Source organism: Peromyscus californicus, unplaced genomic scaffold (assembly GCF_007827085.1).
Source record: "Peromyscus californicus insignis strain IS unplaced genomic scaffold, ASM782708v3 Scaffold_8__1_contigs__length_139910024, whole genome shotgun sequence".
NCBI classification, from domain to species: domain Eukaryota; kingdom Metazoa; phylum Chordata; class Mammalia; order Rodentia; family Cricetidae; genus Peromyscus; species Peromyscus californicus.
The window spans coordinates 136,201,972-136,215,776 of record NW_026294606.1 but is presented as its reverse complement, the minus strand read 5'-3'; positions in this window follow the sequence as shown (position 1 = coordinate 136,215,776).

Here is a 13,805-nt window from a genome sequence, read left to right as displayed (position 1 = left end):
AGTGGGCATTCAGTATATGGAAATTATATCAGGAGCTTGGACATTTCTGAATCTGCAATAAGATTCTCATGTTATTGTTTCTCAGCTACCCATTCTTCCTCCTGACCTCTTCACACAGAATAATTTCATAATGTTGAGTGCTATTACCTTTTATCCTCTTCTATCTGCTCTGGTGAATGTAGTAGAATACATTGTGGACATTTCAGTCCTGAGAGGGGAGATGTTAGATTAAAACAATTTACAAAAAAAGAGAGAGAGAGAGAGAGAGAGAGAGAGAGAGAGAGAGAGAGAGAGAGAGAGAGAGAGAGAGAAAGGAAGAAAGAAAGAAAGAAAGAAAGGAAGAAAGAAAGAAAGAAAGAAAGAAAGAAAGAAAGAAAGAAAGAAAGAAAGAAAGGAAGGAAGAAAGAAAGAAAAAGCTCTGCAGAAAATAGTGTAAACAGCATTCTGCCCCTGTGTCCCTGTTGTTTTCCTGGTTTCATGGGCATCTTTGCTAATACAAATCACAAAACAAGTAGAAGACACTAGTTGTGTGGCAGAACAATGATTTCTAATGGCAACTGTGCCCCCAGCATCTATGCATGCCTACTAGGAGGGACTCAGGCTGTTTGCACAAACTGGATGCTTAGAATGTGGCTGAAGACACCTTTCTGCTCCTCCTCCTCCTCCTGTTCCTCCTTCTCCTCCTCTTCCTTCTTCTTATCCCTTTTCTGCAAAACCAATAGATCAGAGTATTAAATAATAGATTTACTATTATTTATTACTAGCTACTGGAGAATTATTCCATCACATCAAAAGAAAATAGGGCACCCTTTCTGCTCCATACAGAAATCAGAACCAAAATTTAGTCACTATGGTGATTTCTCCTTGCTTGAAAATTACTAGTAAAACTGTGTTTACTTAATGATGATACTCAAAATCTTAATTAAACAATTTTTAGTGAGCAATAGTAATGAAGGCAGAACTTGTGGTTTGGTTTGTGATTAGCTCTTGTAATAATTCTGTGGATGAGTATTGTCTTAATTTTACAGATACATAAAAAATTAAAATCTGAGGATAACAGAGAAGTTTCTTGTTTCTGAGATCTCAGAGGTAGAACTGTCCCTGCATCTACATGCTGGATTTGGTTGCTCTCATACCAAAGTCCCTGATCTTTTTATCATACTATGATTGATTGTTTATTTCTCTTTACTATTCCTTACATCTTTGCTATGAGGATCTCCCATTCTCTACATACCCAGCTTCCTGTCGAACAGTTTTTCATCTCCAAAGTCATGTTGTCTGAACTAGTCTCTGCACATAACTCACTGCATTTCTCAGACCCAAAAGTGCTTTGATACCCATGGCTCCACCGTGTCACTGTCACTGGTGGATTGCCTTATGCACAGTAGTGCTCGATGCTTTTTGTTACTGAATGAATATTCTCAAGCACTCTTGTCAAAGGCTAACTTGTACAATGTTTGCCCATGGTGCTGAGTTTGTTCTACTTATTTAACACCTGTAAAAAGTCTTTCAAAGCAGACTCACAGCTGTCAAGTCCTACACTCACCATTACTTTGTATAAATAGCAAAGTTTCAAAATTTGTAAGCAGTTTTAATCATCTTTTTCTTTTCCTTATGACTTTTGTAAATGAGTTTGTTATCACAATATTCTGGAGGATAACTTTTCAGTCACAAATGCAGGTTCTGTAGTTACATATTGATAATATCTTCCATCACCGTGGCAGAATGCCTGAGGTAGGAAACTAGATGAAAAAGAATGGTTCACAGCTTCAGAGAATTGTGCTCTTGAACTACTGGCTCTATTGCTGTCACCCACAGAGGGGGCATCCATCATGACAAGAAGGACACTGTAGAGAGGCTTGCTGTTGCAAGCCCTTTAGTGACCAGAGATCAGGTAGAGAGACAGCAGGGACCGGGTCTCAAGATCCCCTTAGAAGGTCATACCTCTAAATTATATCTACTAGTTACTATCCTAAAACTTCCACCAGTTCCAAATAGCAAGCTGAGGATCAATCCCTCCACACATGGGTCATTGGGAGACATTAAAGATCTGAATAATAGCAATGGCTTAGATCAAATCCTGGTCCTGGTACCTATTTATCTTATGACTTTAGGCAAATCACTTAACTTTTCTGTGCCTCAGTTTCTTCGTCTATTTAATGGGTCATTCAAGTACTGACCTGCCTAGAAAGCTGCCTGGCACATTTATTAACATTTAGTAAATATTTTGTTAGTTGAGTAATTTCAGATATGTCATATTTCCTCCCAATTTACTCATCTTTCATTTTATTTATATTTCCCCCCTTTGGGGAAATGGAAAACCAATTTAAAGTTATAAAAATAATTAAGGTAGACTCATTTCCCAATTTGAGTTAACCTCACAAGTGATTACTGATAATGTATGATGGGCCAAGGAATGGCTTGGTGCCTGGAGACACAAAGTGGATAAGCTATGTACATAAGTTCTTCTGATCCTGGGACATAGTGCAAGAGCAGAGAAACACCTTATAACTCAGTGTTTGGTACTCTAAATACAGAGTCATCTAAAAAATATTTTCAAGGTGCCAAAATACAATATGAACAGGACTGGGATATTCTTCAACAACACAGTGATTACTCAGTGAATCACACCGATATCTTTCACCTAAATGCCTTCAACTGTACCACAGCCCACCAGTACATCACAGGAGCCAGAGGCAGGGCTCTGCTAAAGGCAACCAGCCTACATTCCTATAAAACTTGTATTCAGCATCTTGTAATTCTGAATTTTGTTTTCTCTTTGCTTGGCAACTATAGCATGCTGACAGTTTAGTATAGTGTCTATATGAAGTGCAGATTCAAAGATTATTGCTGAATGTACATATTCAAAGCATTGTTTGAAGCATATATGAGGACAGCTATGTATACATTTATTACCAACACAAATTTAAACAATAAGCTATGTAAGTAAGGTATAATGGTTATACATATTATGTACAATTGTGTTACATACAGAACAAAGTCATAATTGAATATATTAATATTTTCTCAAATCCAAAGCAAAATGTAGTGGAATATATACTGTGAACAGCAAGTAATCACCCCACATAGAGACATGTATGGTTGATTTCCACTCATTTGAACAGTGAATTTCTACGTATCACCTACTAGCAAATGGATGCAATGTTAGAAAAATATTGTAAAACTCAGGAAGCCAGAGAAATCACAAATTAACAAGTCTCTTGGTGACCTTCCAGCTTGGCTGCCCCTGCCTTCTATGACATTTTTAGACAGCTAAGAGTGACCTTCGGGTTTCAGATTCAAGGTTTCCTGTCAGTGAAAGAAGGCAGAGAAATAGTTTCTTAATGTTGCTTTAATGGAAAAACTACTACAAATTTCCTTTTATAGGAAACCTGAATAATATTTAGTATAATGTTTTAAAATCATGTGTCTCTTAAAAAATCAGTGACAATCATTGAGTCAACTTATATAATTGGGTTCTTTAGTTGCACTCTGAGAAGAAAAATGATTCTCATCAATGTAAAATACTGAGGTCACAAAATATATGAGAAAAGCAAATTATTTCTCCCAAAATGCAATAATCAAGGACAATATTAAATTTCAGTGTAGTGTATAGTAATAGTAATATCCATATTATCTGCCTAATCAGATTTCTTGAGACTCAGGAAAGATCCCCTATATCAGCACCAATGTATACTGGGTTCCTTTTGCTTTAATGAGAATTTATTGAGCAACGTCTAAAGTTAGGGATATTGTAAGAACAGGACATGTTAATTAAGATTAAGAAGCCACATACTCTAAGTCCAAAGAGCACATAGTCTGGTGCCTTGAGATGAAAGAGGCAGAGGATTCAGAACAGGCAGTCAAAAAAGGACAGAGTTAAAAAGTGCTTCACAGCCATATGCACACGGGCTTACAGATTAAGCAAGGATTCTCACTGGAAATAACATTTCTATTCGTCATTGAAGTTAACCTGATAAACAATGAGTGTCATTATGGCATTATCACACACAGTTCTCTCTCTCTCTCTCTCTCTCTCTCTCTCTGTGTGTGTGTGTATGTGTGTGTGTGTGTGTAAGCGTGCATGTACACATGTACTTTTCTGGTGGCCCGAGGACAATCTTTGGGAATTGATTCTTGCCATTAATTCTTGCCTTTCCTCTTCTTGAGGCAAGGTCTCTTCTGTTTCTGGGCATACTCCAGACTAACTGGCCTGCAAGCTTCTAGGCAGCTTACATCCTTAAATTAAAGCAACTCAGTTGTGATGTATGATCTTAATGTGCTCTTGAATCTGGTTTCTGTTCTAATGTCATTTCTGTTACTATGATTAAAAACACCCCGACAAGAAGCAACTTAGGGGAGAAAGGGTTTCTTTTAGCTCACAATTTGGGTTACAGTTTATCATACCAGGAAGTCTTATAGGAGATGAGAATACCAGAATACAAATGTGTGCCAGCACTTCTGGCTTTCTAGGCGGGTCCTAGGAATTAAACTTGAGTCATCTGTCTTGTTCAGTCATCTCTCTGCCCCTCACACTTTGTTCTTATTCATCTCTCTCTCATACTTCCATCTCCCTGGCCTGCTCTTGCTGGTGGTCTCCTTCTTCCACTCCAATAGCCCCTGCTTCTGTCCTTAGGTCACAAGGATTCTGTTACGACCTCTCTTTTTTCCTTTCATACCTTAAGAGTTTTTTTTCCCCTCTTATGGGCTCTTTTCTAGTTTTTGGTACCTTTGTCAAGAGTTAAGTGGCTGTAAGTATGTAGGCTCATTTTTGGGTGCCCTGTGGTATTCTGTTGATATTTTTGTGCCTGTGTTTTATCACGCTGCTTTTCCCACTATGGCTTTGTAATAATCTGAGGCTGAGTACTTAGATACTTAAGAATTGTTTTTCTGCTTAAGACAAAATCAACTATTTGGGTCCATCATATGAGGGAATCATGGTGGCAGCAGCTTAAGACAGCTGGTCAGGATATATCCTCAGTAAAAAGCAAAAAGGGAATGAATGCATGCAAGCTTGCTTGCTTGTGCTTAGTTTTATTTCCCCCACTCTGTACAGTTCAGGAACCTTGGTTTGGAAACATACTCACAGTACCCCAAGTCTTTCCACATCAATTAAGTTGATTAAGACAGCCCTACATAGACATGCCCACCCACAGGTCAGCCCAAGGTTGACAGTCTCATTGAGATTCTCTTGCCAGGTGGCTGCAGGTTGTGTCGAGTTGATGATTAAAGATAATCATTACAGTTTGCACTTTATAGAGAACTCTTCACAAATGCTTATCAGGGAAATTGGTCTATAGTTTAATTTCCTGTAATCTCCTTGTCCAGTTTGAGTATTGTACTTGACTCTGTAGAGTGAATTTATGTGTAGTCTTTTCTCTTTCTATTTGTTTCAATTTTGGGTCATTTTGAGAATTGTGGGTGTTAGTGCCATCCTAAACATTTCGTAGAATTTTGCCATGGCCCTTTCAAGTCCTAGGTTTTTCGCTGTGGGGAGATTTTAGTGTTTCAATCCCTTGCTAGCTCTGGGCTAGCTTAAGTTAGGGAATGCGTTTGAGAACTTACTTCTTTGTTTCAGTTTTCCAGTTTATTAGTAAGATAAACTTTCAAAGTTTTCTCCCAATGGAGCCCATTTTTCTCTTTCCCTCTTCACAACTACTTTTGTGAGTGCTGATCATTTTCTCTTTCTCTTGGTTAGTTTGTCTGAAGTTTGTTGATCTCATTTTTGTTTGCAAAGTCGACTTCATTCTCCATTGCTCTCTCAGTCTCCAACTCATTAATTTCTGCTCTAATCTATTCTGTTTGCCATCTACTTCAATCAGACTTGTTTTCTCATTCCAGGACCTTGAGATGCGTTTTAGGTTATTTATTTGAAAAACCTAGGACTTGAAAGGGCCATGGCAAAATATTTATTTAAATGATTTTTAATGTAAATGCTCAGAGCTATAAACTTTCCTTTGTGATATGACTTAGTTGCATTCTAGATGTTCTAATAAGCCAACCATTTTAATTCTAGGATTTTTTTTTTTGTTTCTTCAGTGACTCACTGTTTATTTGCATTGTGTTGTTCAGTCTCCAAACATATATGTAGCTTCTGTGGTTTATCTTCCTGTTGATTTATTTGTAGGTTCATTCCAATATGATCTATTAAAACACACATAATTATATTAACTCTTTTTTATCTCTTGACTTTTGCTTTGTGGCATCTGTCACCACTGTTAGAGAAATCTGAGTGTAATGGACATGCTGTATCTGTTTATTGAAATGTACTGTGGATATCTATTAAATAAAAATGTTCTACAGTATAGCTTAGCTCTGAAGTTTCCTATTAACATATGTAAGAATGAGAATAGAGTGCTGAAATCTTCAACTATTATGGTATCAGGACCTATCTGATTTTTGTGCTCTTTAGATTTGTATTATGAAATTTGGTGTCCCAACATTCCCTTTGTAAATATCTATAACTGTTAAGTCATCTGGATGGAATGCTAAGTCTTTTCTCAATATGTAGTGGTATTCCTCAGTATTTCTACTAGTTTTCAAGTCTAGTTTATCAGATACTAGAATAGCTCCGCCAGCTGGCTTCAGCTTCCGTGTGCTTGGTAGGTGGATTTCTGCTCTTTGGCTTTCAGTTTGGAGTTGTCTGCCCCGAATGGTGGGATTCTTGGAGGTAATAGATAGTTACTGTATTTTGCTTTCAAATCCAGCCAGCTATTTAGTGTCTTTTTTTTCTATTTTTCTTTTATTGAAAATAGATTTTTTTTCATACAATATATTGATTGTGGTCTCCTTTTCCCCCACTCCTCTGAGATCCTTCCCACTTCCCCTCCCATCCCAATCCACACCCTTTCTATCTCTCCTTAGAAAATAAACAGGTATCTACACAATAAAAATAAAACAAGATAAGGTAAATTAAAGCCATACAAATCAGAATATGATAAAACAAACAAACATAAGGAGCCAGAAAAAATCAGAAGGAACATGTATAGACACAGACACACATTTTTGTACACGTAAAAACACAAAACCCAAAGCCACAATATATACACAAAGGACCTGCAAGGTTTAAACAAATAAGTAAATAAATTTAAGAGCTATAAATAAATAAAAATACTTTTTAAAAATACCCTGATTAAATATGAGACAAAGAACCTCCAAAGATGCCATTTTTGTGTTGGCCATCTGCTGTGGGATGGTCTGTATGTCAAGTGTGTTGCTGATTAGTTGGCAAATAAATCACTGACTGGCCAGTGGCCAGGCAGGAAGTATAGGCGGGACAAGGAGGAGAATAAAGCTGGGAAGTGGAAGGCTGAAAGAGAGACACTGCCAGCCGCCACAATGAGAAAAAGCATGTGAAGATGCCGGTAAGCCACGAGCCACGTGGCAAGGTATAGATTTATAGAAATGGATTAACTTAAGCTGTAAGAAAAGTTAGCAAGAAGCCTGCCACGGTCATACAGTTTGTAACCAATATAAGTCTCTGTGTTTACTTGGTCGGGTCTGAGCGGCTGTGGGACTGGCAGGTGAGAGAGATTTGTCCTGACTGTGGGCCAGGCAGGAAAACTCTAGCTACAGCCATCTATTGCTGGGCATGCAGACTACCCTTAAGAGGAGTTTGTTTCTAGTGTGCTAGGGAAGTTCCCAGGAGTCCACAAGGATGACCCCACCTTAGACCACTGGCAATAGTCGAGAGGGTGCCTGAACTGGCCTACTCTGGTGATTAGATGGCTGAATACCCTAACTGTCATCATAGAGCCCTCATCCAGTGACAGATGGAAGCAGATGCAGAGATCCACAGCCAATCAATTAGAGAGAGGAGAGATTCTATGAGCAAGGGACATTGAGATCATGAGGGGAAAATGGAGAGAGACCACCAGCCAAACTAGTGGAAACATATGAACTGTGGGCCAATAGGTGAGGAGCCTCCATGGTACTAGACTAGGCCCTCTGGATAGGTGAGACAGTTGTTTAGCTTGAACTGTTTAGGGGGCCCCCAGGCAGTGGGATCGGGACCCATCCCTGGTGCATGAGCCGGCTTTTTGGAGCCTAGTGCCTATGGTGGGACACTTTGCGAAGCCTTGGTGCAGGGAGGAGGGGCCTGGATCTGCTTCAACTGAAGGTACCAGGCTCTGCTGACTCCCCATGGGAGACCTTGCCTTGGAGGAGGTAGGAATGGGGGGTGGGTTGGGGGGTAAGGCTTGGGGGAAGGAGGATGGAGGAGAGGGGATTCTGTGGTTGGTATGTAAAATGAATAGAAAATCTCTTAATAATAAATTAAAAAAATAAATAAAAAGAGTGGTTTGTTTCCCAAGTGAGACTCACTTGGAGAAAAATAATTTTTTGTTTGCAGTGGTTTTCAGTTGGAGATAGCTTCTGGGTTAGAGATGAGGATTCGTGTCTACTTCTCTCTTAGTGCTGGGACCCCATCTGCAGTGGACTCCGGCAGGTCCTGAGCATGTTAGCACAGTCTCCCTGAGTTCACATGTGCAGTGGTCTTGTGCGTGGAAGGCCTGTTTCTTTGGTATTCTCCATCTCCTCTGGCTCTTAAAACCATTCCTCCTCCTCTTCTGGAGGGTTCCCTGAGTCCTGAGGAAAGGAATTTGATGGAGACATCCCATCTAGAACTATTTAAATGTTAGTTAATATCATTTGCATTTAATATTATTGAGAGCACTATGCTGTTTCCTATGACTTTGTTGATCATTCTTCTGATTGGTTGAATTATAATTATTGTTACTTCATTCCTTCCTTCCCCTAATAGTATTAGGAGTTGCTAGTTTACTGTGTTGGATATAAAAGAATTAAGATCATTTCCTTAGCATATAAGAATAGGTGCTCAAAAATTTCTTGTCAAGTGACTTCTACCTGTTTCCTGCCTCTTACCACCCCCTGTCCTGGTTCAAGATTATATATTATGCTGAATTTTGCTGCTTTTCTTTCTCTTTCTATCTCAAGGCCAAGCCAGATGGAATTCAGCTTCCAAGTGAAGTGGTTGAAAAGCAACAGCTTTGTATGTTTCAACCTGAGAAGAAATGCAGGCAAGAGTTAATCTGCATACCACAAGGAACTAAAGAAATAGCCATTACAATTGAACTGGCACCATGTGTGGTTAATTTTCTCAGGTAAAATTTAACAAGGTTTCTCAGAACCTTCATCAACATTACCTATTTGTCCCAGTACTCTGGAGGCTGGGACAGGAGGATCACTATAAATTTGAGGCTAGCCTGGAGCTATATAGCAAGTCCCTGTCATTAAAGACTCAAGATGTGGCTATTAATTTAATTTGTTGTCAACTTTATCAGCATTTACAAATTTATTTCAAACCTCCCAGCATTAGAAACTGACTTCCATCACACAGATCTTCAGTATGGGTCTTCTGCTTCCTGAGACTCATCACTCCTGACAGGAAAGTCTTTGCAAACGTTATTGCCTTAATGCTGTAATTGTGATGTTGAGGTTGTATCCCAGTATGGCTTTCTTTCTTTTCCTCAGAGCACTCATTCTTTTCTACCAACCTGACATTCCATCTCAGTTTCCCATCTATTTCATATGCAACTTCAATTTCTACAGAGGGTTGGGTTATGATGTAGAGCAATGGACTTCAGTGACTTGGATGCCTAAATAAAAATTATGGGTTAAAAATTATGACAGAGGCCTGAGTGTTCCCTCATGTAAGAACATTAACTGTTAGAATAGTGGGTCACTTACTTTTAGTTGCTCTGATAAAATGCTATGATCAAAGGTAACTCGACGAAGAACAAATTTATTTGGGCTTACAGTTCTAGAAGGAGAGTCCATAATTGTAGGAGTGCCTTGGGAGCATGCAGCTAGAACAGGGAGCTGGCTGATCACATTTTGTTGGAATACTAGGAAAGCAGAGAGTGAACTAGAAGTGAGGTGATGCTATAAATACTCAAAGTCCACTCCTAGTGATGGATTTTCCCCCAACAAAGCTGCATCTCCTAAAGACTGCATAATCTCCTCAAACAGCCCCAACTGGGTATACCAAGCTCTTTCTTTTGGGCCACTAACCAGCTCCCAAATCATAACACAGAGACTTCTCATTAGTTATGAATACTCAGCCTAGCTTAATTTCATTTCTGGTTAGCTCTTTTAACTTAAATCAATCTCTTTATCTACCTTTTGCCTTGGAAAGTTTTACTTTTGATTCTGTATAATTTACTTTCACTGCTTCTTGTGTATGCTGGCTGGAGGCTGCCTGGCTGGCCCTAGGTGTCTCCCTCTTTCTCCTCCTCCTCTTCTCTCGTTCCTCCCAAGCCTAGATTTTTCCTCCTATTCATTCTCTCTACCTGCCAGACTCACCCATCCCTCTTCTGCCTAGCTATTGTATGTTCAGTTCTTTATTAGACCAACCAGGTGCTGTAGGAAGGCAAGGTGAAATAGATGCAACTCATCTTTACATAACTAAACACATATCCTTACACCGTTAAACAAATGCAGCATAAACAAGTGTAACACGTTTTTTTCCCAGTTAAAATATTATTCCACAACAACTGGGGACCAAGTGTTCAAGTACTTGAGCCTGTGGGGGGTGTTCTCATTCAAACCACCACAAAAGCTAAAATTTGAATTGTCACCCAAATAAAAGGGTCGAAGTAATAACAGTAACATTAAAACAACAAACCTAAACAGAGGCTGTTCTAGGCAAAACTGGACATTTAACTAAACTATAACCTGGGCATTTCCTAAAGTGATTTTGGGAGAATATATCCTGTGAGATGTTCTGTTTGTAAAGTGGATTCTAATAAAGTCAAGTAACTCACTAAAAGTGATTGATAGGATGTAAGAAGGTCATCATTTCATGTTATCTGGATCTTCCCACTCTGCATTTCCTCCTGTATGTTTTGTTTCCTGTATGAGTTGCAGTAGATTCTACAAGCTTTGTCCCATAGTTTTTGGAATAGACTCCTAATTTCCCTTGTTTCCCCCACATTTTCCTAAATTCCTTTACAAGAGAGGAATCCTGTCTCTTAAGATAACCATTCTTCTGTTCTCCATATAATGTTTGGTCTTAGATCACCATTCTTTATCACAACACTTTCTAGTTTGATTAGAAAGTGGATAAATTACAGTAAAATTACATAAGTATTTGATGACTTATCTTTAGCTGTGAGCAATAAAAATATTAAATGTTAACAATGTTATAGCAAGAGGTAGAACACATTTCTTTATTTAAAATTAACAGTTTTTGCTTTGTGTGGTGTTGAGAGACAAACCTAAGGCTGGGGAAGGCTTTATTTATGAGCTACATGTACTTTGCAGAACACATGTATTTTAACTTTACCTTAGCAATTGACCACTTGAAGCATTGCATAAGCCTGTATCATTGAAGAAAGTAAGCGGGAGAAGCATATTCTAAGTTCTTTGATGTACTGGATGTATCAATGTCATCTTTTCTGTACAAGAGGCCTGCAAGAGTGAGCCTGAATGAACTTCTTTACTAAAAGATTTATCAGTGACGCTCTAAGAAATTGAGAAAATTGTCCCGAATTTCACCCAGTACATAGTAAGACAGGATCCAAATTCAGTTCTGTCTGCAGCATTCACACTGCCAACCAAGCATCCCTTTTACTTTCTTGAAAATGGAAGTTTAGTTGCAATTGATGAGACTATTACACTGACTCAAAGAGTACTTGAATGCTAAAATATATAGGAAAAAAATAAAAATAGGGCAAGCATTGAATCTTGTTCCCAAAATTTCCTTATTTTATTTTTGTGTCTTTAATTCAGGCTTTAGTGAAATTTTTGAAATAGCCATCTCATTTCATGACAGAAAAAAACACTGCACAGTTTTCAAAATAATGTCTAATTGCCCCTGATTCCAAGCCAAGCGTGAAGGACCTCCCCATGCTGGGATGGTATCTGTTCTCAGGGTCTCCCTGCCACAGACATTTACATCTTCCTCTTAGGCTTACCCTAGGTCACCCTGACATTTCACAACAATTGCTTTATCTTGTGCTTCTATTGGAGTATTTTATTAAAACAAAGTACAGTTGGTTTTTAATTACTGTGCCATTCTACCTTCATCTGTAAGGTGACATTCTAGCTCATCAGCCATAGCTCTGTTATTTAAGAAAAGAGAAGAGGGTAAAAGGAGAACAAGGCAATTACAAGGTTAGTGTCTATTTCCAAAGCCTCGCTTGAGGCTTCATTCAGGTAATTTCAATTAACTTTTATGGAAGTTACCCAGCTAACACGCCAGCAAATACTACTGTAACTAGATTCAGTGCATTTGGCAATAGGACTATGAAGCAAGTTAAGCTATGTGTTTTTTTTTTCAAATGCACCAAAAATATTACTCCCAAGACCCTGTGACATGTTCTCCATGGTCTAATGCAAATTAAGACCACTGTGATCTAAGGACCTGGGAAGCCAGGGTCATAATGGAAACATTAACAGACCTTTCTCTGCTGGCACTCTACAGGGGGTCATTAGGATATTTTATGGAAGTGCCAGTGGCAGCCTCAAAGAACATGGCAAAGAGCAGGCAATGTAAGCAGCTACAAAAAGGAAACAAAACAAGAACCCAATAAGAAACGAAGACATAATTTAAAACATAAAGGCAATGGACATGCCTATGGTGTGTTTTCCATTTTCTGTAACCTTGGGTTGCATTTTGGGCATATTGTACTTTATCAGCTTAAAAAAATACTTATTATACTCCTAAGCTCACAGGTCTCTGGTTCTTTGTACGAGAGGGTGCAAAGTCCACCCACCTACCAAAAACCATACTGACAGTCACTTGTGGGAGTTATCTATTCCTCTGCACTCTTCATTAGTGCCTCTCAGAAAATCTATCCAGGATGACAAGAAGTGAAAAAAGAACCAGATCAAAGCACATGACTCTATTTTGAAGATTGCTACCCTCTCAGTATTGAGGATGTGAACACATCCCATTTTCTATGTCTAAAATGCAGCTAGTTGGCAACACACTGCAGAATGAAAGAGATCTCTTCATTACAGTTAAACTGTCTGGTTATCCTAAATAAAAATCACGGTGAAATATGGTAACCAAAACTAGTACCTAAAGGGTTAGCCATTTGGTTACTAAAATTCACACGTGCTTATTTTTCTTTTAAAGTAATTTGTTTAGGAAAGGACCGAAACATATATTTTCGTTTGGATTTCTACTGAAATTGGGTGAGTTTCTCTGCTACTTCCCATCAAAAGACATTGTATTCCAGGTGTCCCAAGGTTAAATTTGATGGCACTGTAGACTACCAGGAAAGCAGCCCACTTCTCCCATTTGCTTTGAATGTATGAGTGCAGAGAGTCTTTACATAATCCTTTTTCTAAAACAGAAAATTAAATGTGACCACAAAGTCTGTATTTTTCCAATATTTAGGGGATATTTGATGAAAAGTTTGGCAACTTAATTCTCATAAAAATGATTAAGTAGGAATAATATTGGCAAGAGGCAGCTATCACGTCATGTTTGGGAAGGTGTACAGAAAAGGATACTAAAAAAAGTCTCAAAGTCTCTCTCCCTCCTCCTCTCCCTCTTCAGCCCCCTCCCCAGTCATATTTCTATAGGATTCTTACTCTTACACAATTGAAACCAGGACCTTAAAATTAAGTCTGAAATACAATACAGTCTATTATTATTATTGCTGTTGTTGCAATTAATCTGGAATGGACTGTTTTGTTCTTCTTAGAAATAGTTTTTTCCAGAAGCACTAAATTACACTAGTGAGGTGATATTTTGTTTGTGTTCTAACAAATAAAGCTTGCATAGAGATCAGAGTGTAGAGCTAGCCACTAGTGAACCATAGAGGCCAGGTGGT